Here is a 9,979-nt window from a genome sequence, read left to right on the forward strand (position 1 = left end):
TTACATAGATGGATTTGCTGATGCCAAAGTTCTTGCTGTTGTATTTTTCTGGTTTTGAGGACACCGTGATGCTGCCTTGGTGCTGCATGAAGCTGGGGTCGTTTCGTTTCTTCGCATCATAGGACACAAAATCGTAGAAATATCCAAATGGAGGGAAGCAACCATTGTTTTCTTCTTTGTACAATGACCCTGAAGACATCCACTTCTCCTGCTGGCCACATGGAAGCTTGTCAACGATGGGTCAAATCCCACGTGAAGTATCAAGGTACGAAAGGCCAGTGAGATAACCATCTTCTTTAGCACCTTGGATCTCCATGAGTAAATCCCCAAGTTCACGTAATTTTGCATGGTCTTTTGCAGAAATCCTTGGGAAATTGTCCAACCGCTGAAAGAACGACTTTTCGATTATTTCAGGGGCAGCACAGCACTCCTTGAGTCTTTCCCATGCCTTCTGTAGAGCCAGATTTGGGTTGCTGATATGTACAGAACGTATGCATTTTGCCTGTTCTTCAGATTCTTTTCCCAACTATTTTGTCACGAGATCTAATTCTTGTGTTGGCGTAAGATGAACTTCACGGGCTGCACCAGTGAATGAGGAGCGCCAAGCACGGTAATTTTCAGGTTTGTCATCTAAGTGGTACAGTCCTGAAGAAACGAGGTCTCTTCGTGTCAAAGGCTCCATTATGGGAGGTGTGGTAGCTGGAGAAATACGTGGAGGAGAATATGAACAAGAGTGTACATTCATAGTGGGATTTCTTTGTCTGTATTGAGGCTTTGTCTCAACTTTTCTCTGGTAAATTGAGTGTGGCTCAAATAAGTGAACTTCATCAGCATTTCCAGTTTGGCTTAATATCAACAGGTTGTTGTATGTGAACATCTTCTACAGGTGGATTCCATGTCACAAAACTCTCTTGGAATTCAGCCTGGTGTGATTGAGGAATAGATGCTGGTAATAAGACTGGCGAAGACGAAGACAACTGTAGATTGATTTGGGATTGTACATATTCGCTTGTGCGTTCAAGTTTAATCTTTTCAGATTGAGCCTTGCCTTCTTCATCTTCCAGATTATTTGCCACAGCGGTTTCAAGTACGTCAGCCTCCACTATAGCTGCATCAGCTTCGCGATGAAGAGTTAACACTTCCAACTCTGTGTCTATTCTTACTGTTTCTAACAGATTTTGGGCATCCCTTGTAATCCTTTCGGCTTCTTTGGCAGCCTTTTCCATTTTTAGTTTAGCCTCTTGGCTAGCATAAGATGCTCTCACCTTGGCAGCTTCTGCTCTCGCTCTGGCCACACTTGCTGTTTATGCAGATGACATGTTGCTCTTAGCACTGGATTCATGACATGCCGCTTGTGGTCCACAAAGAAAACATCCAATGCTGCTTTTTCACTGTAGTGTTTTCGAGCAGGGTGTCCAAACTCTGACTAAACACCGAGTTAAACCGATGTCAATAAAGGAGGAGTCGAAGTAAGTTTTCTTCATTTACTGTAACAGATCCTTATTAACATGTGGTGAAAACTGCAAAACAATAAAACATTGTTTCTTTAACAGCTAAATGCTCACATTTTACATGACATACTGTAACTGTTACTTGAACATTTTTTTAAAACAATAATGAGAACACTTTCATTAACACCTTTTTGAACAATCAACATAACTTACAGCATTGCCTGGTCAATGATTTCCAGTGGATGGCAGCGGATTCACTTCAGAGCATGCACTATCTGACAGAGCCTGCTGCAAGTCTTATATGAGCCCCAACAGGAAATGACCTCATCCTATAACAACTAAAAGCTGTGTCACGAAAGTTACGTCTAAAAACGTAACGAATGTCATAAGGGCAGTACACTAAGGTATTTCAATTTTAACAAATCATAAATAAGCACTTGTACAGTATGGTGTGTGAGTGTCTGACATTCTGTTTGTCTTTCACAGCTGGATCTATATTTTAACCATTGCAGGGCTACTTGAAAAACCTACAACTTATTTAAACACATTCAGGTATGTTTTCCAGACACGTACATTTAACTGACCATGACTGAACCCTGTGTGGACACATTCAACTGTGGAATATATGGGGAATACTACCTTGAGGGCCTTTCAGATAAAGGACAAGGTGCACACTGAGCTGGTCGCGGTATTGGGCACAAAGCAAAAGGGTAGAGCACACGAGTAAAAAGCCGTCATATTGGTCACACTGAGGTGACGTCAGGAAGCGCTGCGTTCAAGTTGAAAATGTTTCAATTTTTGCACAGCTCGCAAGAGCGGCAAGCAGGACCCTGACGAGTGCTTAAGTTAGTGGCGAAGAGATACACTCTTGTGCAGAGCAAAACAGTTTTTTGTTTTTTTAGCATTAGACAATGAATGGGCTTGACACCGGTGCACAGCAACCACTGTATCCTATCTGAAAGGCTCTTTGCTGTCAATGAATTGCTTGTGTAAAATATGTAGCTTTACTTAATCAAAACACAAAAAATATCTGGAGAAAATATGTCAAAAGCCTTTTCAAACTAAAGTGACCCTCAGCCCTGCTCACTGCCTTCAAAGAGACACTATTGAGGAACGAAAAGTAAGAAAATTTTGTTTATTGTCTATAAACCAAATAAATTATTGCATTCATACAATTAATCTAATTAGTCTAATAAATACTAGTCAGACCCTTTGAAGTTGAGAATTTTGTCCCTTTACTGATTTTTAGATCGAGGAAGAGTTCCGATGTATAACCACTGTTCCCCGGGAATAGACATTTCTGCTGAAACTAGATGAGCACACACCAAGCCAAACGAGGAGCAGCTGCTACAAGGATACAGCCTCTCTTCAATACTAAAAACTAGGTAATTCTTCAATTTTTCTTGAAAATTGCAAAACTCAGTTTGCAGACATGAGTAAAGTAACTTAAATGCATGTCATTTCAGTCCCTCAGTATTGACAGAAAGGTGGTTGTCAGTTGCCTCATCGAGTACCTTGGAGAACAAAAGAAAGAGGTGTTCCGAGACTGCCAGGTATGTTATTAACTGATTATTAATTCTGACACAATGGTTACATTTTTGACAACTAAATTTCGTCCTTGGGCAAGTCAGCCCAATGCCACAGCTTGAATTGCTCTCCCTGCTGCATCAGGGGTGTATGAATGGAGTTACTTTTGATGGTCAATTTACAGAGAAATCACTTGTTCTTTTCTTCAAGGAGGATGAACACGAGGACCACAGACCAAACCATGAAGGTGCTTGTGATCTCGGACCCTATAGCTGAGGTGTGTCCAGAAAATGTTTCTATCGAGGGCGACAAGGTACTGAACAGGTGTGGAAATCAAACCAAGAGGCATGTCTGCTGTTGGTGGGATTGATTTACGCTCTCAACCTTGAGTAACCCAAAAGACTGAAATACACATTCAAGTATTCTGTAAACCGATGGAGCAATAAGGTTGAGCTCCTCAGAAGTATGGTTGTTGAATGAACTCGCGTCATTTGGGCTCAATGAGACCTTACCTATTGCATACTGTAGGACTTTTTAGTACAAAGTGTGTTCTGTGAATTGAGATCTTTTTTTGTTTTTTTTTCTGGCTCTCAGCATTTGTCTAGATTAAAAAAAAAATAAAAAAAATTGGATGACTCTTTCTCAGGGGAAAGAGACTAAACACTTCATGTTTTGAACTTAGTTATGATCTAACCTGATTCCATGAACAACATCGGTTAAGTTTACACATTACATACTGTATTTCAGACACCAAGACACTGAAATACACCGTCAATATATTTTGTACACGTTTTTCTTTTTCATCCCTTTGAAATTCTTGTGTGTAGATCATTTCTGGACTTGACTTTTACTGATACATTTTTTACACTATGTTATTGTATTATGTATTATACTATTTCACACTATTTAGCAAAAGTTTAGCAAAATACAATCTGCCTCAGGTCTCATTAACATTTTCTATGGTACAGTACCTTGTTTTCCTGAATTGTATCTTAATTTTTTAAAAGATGCTTGACTCATACAGGGTATGTATTTTCTGCATATTTTCCAGGTAATACTTCAACTTATATTTTGAGATAAAAAAGTTTTGTTTGTTTACATGTTACATATTTCGGGCTCAATGCTACTTGTCCTTAATGTTTAATGATAAAATGATTAAAAAAGTAGATGACATGGTTAAAATTGTCATTGACTTTTGGGTAAAACAAACTTTCTTTAAAAAAGTAACTGATTTGTTATTTTGGTTAATAAGTATTAAAAAATATTAAGTACATAAAATATGTGCTACAAATACACTATAATCGTGAGTAAATATTACTCACTTTTCATAGGTATCTAGTTAAATCAAAAGATTAAGTAGACTTTAGTTTATTTGAGTATATTATAGCTGATACATTCAGGTAATCTCTGCTCAAAAAAATAAGGTAAAATGTACACAATCAAACTGAGGGCAAATTGTTACCTCAATTTTATTGAGTAGATTCTATAGGTTGCTTTTTATAGTGAAGTTGTCTCAACCACAACTTCAATCTCAGGTTTGTCCAATCTTTCTTAAAATTAGTTCATGTTTACTAAATAATTTTCAGAGTCAGATTCTTGTCTTTGAATGTATTTGTACATGTTCTCTCTGCTCACTGTTAAAGACACACTTTAATGAACAAAACATGCTGTTATATTCAATTAAAAAAAACTATATTTGTCCCCACACTATAAAAAAGGATTTTTGTGTGTAGTAAATATAATCCATACATATTGTTTAAATTATACTTAAAGAATATAAGTCAGCAAATGAAATGCAATATAATAGGTAGATTTTACCCTCTTTACCTATTTTTTAACAGTACCAGTTTCTCCACAAATAAATTGAATAATAGCTACCTAAAGATTTTAGGTGTATTGAAGAGTGCGCATGCGTCATCACGTCTTTGCTGAGGACAACTTATTGGCCGGACCCACCAGTCGTGGTTTGGCATTGCGGTGGAAGGTAGGATTAATATTGATCATAAAACAATGTCATTCAATCGATGAAAGTATGAACACATTTATTAGTTTGATATATCGCACGTTTAATCTGGAAGCCATTGTTAACGAATATATTCAGGTGACTTTCCTTAATGTTAGCATGGCTAACAATCATGTTTTGTTTCTGGAAAACAAAAATATGTGAGTTGGTGGTCAGAATGTAGATTCACTAAAAGTAAATAAGCTACATAATGTGATATATAATTGGGGGTTAAATTCACTGCTCCTCTAGCTAACTTTCTATGGTCATAATAATGTCATATGTGGCATTGTATGTCCTTCGTCAACTACCGTTGCCACCGTTGCTATGGTGACGCTTTTTTTCCCACACAGTCACAACATGGCTGACATAAATACGGGACGCACACGCGTAATATTGATCAAGCGTTAGCGTTAACCTCCTGTACATTTAGACAACCAACAGAGACGGGATAAACTTAAAAAGTTTTTTAAATTTTCATAACATCAGCTCTGCGCGTGCAGCGAGAGTGTAAGTGAGTGACAGAGAGAGAGAGAGAGACAGTCACGCTGAACAGACAGCAGTTCAACCGGAGCAGAAGTAAGATGTAAAGTAGTAATAAATGTGCAATGATGAATTCACGTTCTTAACCAAGATAGCACAACAGCTCCTTTAAACTAAGTCTGTGTGTTTGCTTCCTAGCTGCTGGGTAAATGTTACGTTACTTTACACAATTATGTGAAGCTCAACAACTACTTGAAATGCTTGATGTGTCGAGGCAAGTGTGTAATATTTCATGAGTTTTTGTCAACATGCTGCTAGCCAAACTGTCATTAGGCTATTTATGTCCTGACTAAATCTTAAAGTTTTAAAACAATCCAATGTTCTGTTTGTTTCTTTCTGTTATACAGCATGATCTATGAAAAGCATTACTAAGGTACAGTATGTCAATTTTCACAAAAGATAGATAGATACACTTTAGATACATGCACTGAACACTGAGCCTTCTAATATAAAGAAAAAATTGTTTATTTTCAGCCAAATTAATTCACTGTTTTTTAATGTAAATAACATGTACACAGGATCTGTTTAGATGCTGTTCATGTGTGTTCTTGTGTGCTAAATTACATAACATTTTCTGCCAAATTACTGATAAACTAGCACTTTCTAGATGTATAGTAGTGTCTGACATTCTGTTTGTCTTTTGCAGTTGGATCTACTGTATATTGAAGAGCTATTTGACAACCTGGTGAAACACAGGTATGTTTTCCTGGCATGAATATACCAGACTATGACTGAACACTGTGTTGACACATCAAACTAAGGAATGAATTGGTTGTGTAAAATATGTACCTTTACTACATCAAAACGCCTGGACCTTCTGAAACAGTCGGTTACAACATGGGCATTTTGGTCGAAGCCCGTCTATACCATGCCTGCATGCTGATTGTCCCTGCACCTTTAGGACCTGGGGATCATTACGGACACATTTGTCCAGGTATCACTCACAGAACACTGAAGCAGGACAGCCCCTCTCTTTTACATGCCTAGTGTGCAATTCATGCTGTTTCCACACAGAGAGGCAATATTTTGAGCACCTTGGTGACCACCTGAAGAAATATGAAACTGTGTCTTGTGTTTTTCAAGGATGTGAATATAAAACAAATATATACACAACATTCCACAGTCATAAGAGCAGGAAACATAGTCCACATTCACTGGAAGATTTCAAGAACTCTGTTTTTCATGAAAACAGAGACAAAGCCCTTGAAGAAAGCGCTTTTGAGGAAAGTGAAAACTACTGTGAATCAGTCCTTGCAGAAGAAGTGGATTTGAATGAGACAATAACAAAGAGGCTGGGCTTACTCCTCCTTAAATTGAATTGCATTTACAATGTATCAAATTCATGCATCAATGACCTAGTTGATGAACTGAATTTCTTGACCTCACAGGCATCTGGCCCAGTCATCAAAGACATCATACTGAGCACTTTAAGTAAGCACGGCTGTGTTTTCCAAGATTCAGTGATTTCAGAGCTGGTGAAAGATCTATGCCAGCAAAACCCTTTCACTGCAGCCTTAGGTGTGGATGGACCTTTAAGCACATGTTATCGAAGAGACCAATTTGTAAAGGAGCAACTGTTAGTGATTGAGCCTGTTGAGTACATACTTGATAGTAGCCAGAATAAAACCTTCCAGTATGTACCTATCCTCCCAATGTTGTCTCAGCTTGTGGACAATACAAACATTCAAGAGACAATACTTCAAAATCAGAGAAAATCTGATGTTTCTTCTGGATACAAATCACTGCATGACGGATCTTTCCATAAAAGAAACAGCTTTTTATCTGGAGAGGAACTTACGCTCCCACTCATTCTTTACATAGATGAGTTTGAAGTATGTAACCCTCTTGGGACGTCCCGCAAGAAGCATAGAGTCACCTCTGTCTACTGGGTGTTTGCAGACATCCCTGCAACCTTGCGATCTACTCTGTCTTCCATTTACCTTGCCATCCTTTGTAAAGCCACTGATGTCAAGCAATATGGATACCAAAAAGTGTTGGAGCCCTTGCTTAGAGATTTAAAATACTTGGAAGATGATGGTATTTTTGTGCCAAGTCTTGGCAAAGTGGTTAAAGGTACTGTATTTTCGGTGGTCGCTGACAATCTCGGTTCTCACTCTCTGGCAGGGTTTGTTGAGAGCTTTTCTTCCTCATACTTCTGCCGCTTCTGCCTTGGAGAGCGTTCAATGATCCAGGAGCATGAAGTTAGAGAAGGACTGTTTCCTCTTCGGACTATGGAAAACTATTCTGAACAAATGGAAGCTGCATTGGCTAACAGCACTCAAGCTCATCACTGTGGTGTGAAAAGACAGTGTCCCATCAGTGACAGATTGAGCTTCTTTCATGCCACATCAGGTTACCCCCCTGACGCTTTGCATGACTTGCTTGAGGGTGTGGTACCTTTAGAACTGGCGCTTTGTGTCAATGTCTTTGTCAAGAAAAAATATTTTTCTCTCGAGGAACTGAACCACACCATCTGTCGGTTTCCTTACAAGTGGAGCGATAAATCAAACTGTCCACAGCCCATTCCTCTAACTTATGCATCACGCAAGAGTGTAGGAGGCAATGCGCATGAAAACTGGTGCTTGTTGAGGTTGCTAGCTTTTATGATTGGTGACAAAGTACCAGAAGATGACACAGCCTGGCAACTTTTGATGACCCTGAAAGATGTTGTGGAGCTTGTAATGGCTCCTGTCCACACAGATGAGACCCTAGGATACCTGGAAAGCAAGATAAGTGAACACCGCTACAGGTATTTGGGTGTGTTTCCAGATGAGAACTTAAAGCCTAAACATCACTTTCTTGAACACTATCCATGGCTTACAACTGCTTATGGTCCTCTTGTGGCTCTCTGGACTATGCGTTTCGAAGCCAAACACAGATTCTTCAAAAGGATTGTGAGGCAGACTGGGTCCTTCAGAAACATTCTTATGACATTGGCAAAAAAACACCAATCGATGATTGCACATCACACACACACTAATATTCAACGGCCAACACTCTCCATTTCTAGCTTGAGTAAAGTAGCAGTGGAGGTGTTAAAGGACAACATTAAGGAGCCCATTGCAAGGAAGTTTCCTGGAGTAGGGGTTGTGAACATGACCAACAAAGTCACCATTTTAGGCACTGACTATTGTGTCGGAATGTTGTTGCCTTTCGGATCAACGGGAGGACTGCCTGACTTTGCAGAAATACTCCAAATTATGATCGTACATGACAGACCTGTCTTTGTTCTGAGGTTGCTAAGTGGGTGGTACCATGAGCACTTGAGGAGCTTCAAAGTTGAGCCTACAGGAGATATTGAAGTCGTTCAGCATGCCGAAATGAAAGATTCATACCCCTTGGCTGCTTATAATACAGCAGATGGTCGAATGGTTTCCCTGAAACACTTCATTTGCACGTCATAGTAGGTTTTACACTTTCAATGGAATAATTCAATTATAATGCCATATCAGTTATTGTGCTTATACAATGTACAGTAACTAATACGATTGTAAAAAAATCTATTCTTTCTCCTTCCAGCTGATTCAACACAATCTCCAAGCAACAATGTCAGTCCAGTTGCGAGTCATCATCGAAGACCATGATATACGAAAGATGAAGCTGCCCTTGGGAATTCCTGATACAGTGGATGATCTTATCTCAGTAATCACTGACACATTCCAATTGCGAGGGGAATTTGCACTATTGTATGAAGACAAAGATTTTGGCAGCCAATTTTTTAGTGTCACCTCAACAGCTGACCTGCATGACAAGGCCACTGTGAAAATGGTACGAAAAGAGCCAATGATCACCCTTGACTTGCTTCCAGTCGATGATTCAGGTCCTCCCTCTACACTGAGTTCAGCAGATTCCTACCTTGCAGATCACAGTGAAGTGGACACGTCCCTTGGAGAAGACTGTGCATCATCTAGCTCTCACGGCACAATTATTCTTCCTTCTTCGTGCCGTTCTGCTCCTTGGCCAGTGCCATTTGTGATCCCAAAGTTTTCCTGTGATATTGAGCTTATTCTGGCAGAGGCAAACAAGACATATCATGACTCCGGACGACACTTCCATGATCCAAGTGTTAAATCGGCTATTATGCAAGACCTTGCAGAAGCCATTTTCTCTTACACAGCTTATCCTTCAAGTCTGCAAATACACTCAACAAAAATATAAACGCAACACTTTTGTTTTTGCTCCCATTTGTCATGAGATGGACTCAAAGATCTAAAATTCATTCCAGATACACAATATTACCATTTCTCTCAAACATTGTTCACAAATCTGTCTAAATGTGTGATAGTGAGCACTTTTGCTTTGCTGAGATAATCCATCCCACCTCACAGGTGTGCCACATCAAGATGCTCATCAGACACCATGATTAGTGCACAGGTGTACCTTATAGATAGATAGATAGATAGATAGATACTTTATTGATCCCGAGGGAAATTCACACTGCCCACAATAAAAGGCC

General features: G+C 39.2%; 1 long non-coding RNA gene across 1 annotated transcript; it reads left to right on the plus strand.

Moving 5' to 3' along the window:
- Positions 1-1,866: 1,866 nt before the first annotated feature.
- LOC306835206 lies at positions 1,867-4,155 on the plus strand. The gene is made up of 3 exons (XR_013780590.1): positions 1,867-2,003; positions 2,701-3,004; positions 3,189-4,155. It is a non-coding gene; the product is annotated as an uncharacterized lncRNA (long non-coding RNA).
- The last annotated feature ends 5,824 nt before the right edge of the window (positions 4,156-9,979 follow it).

Source organism: Symphodus melops (assembly GCF_947650265.1).
Source record: "Symphodus melops genome assembly, chromosome: 14".
Classification (NCBI taxonomy): domain Eukaryota; kingdom Metazoa; phylum Chordata; class Actinopteri; order Labriformes; family Labridae; genus Symphodus; species Symphodus melops.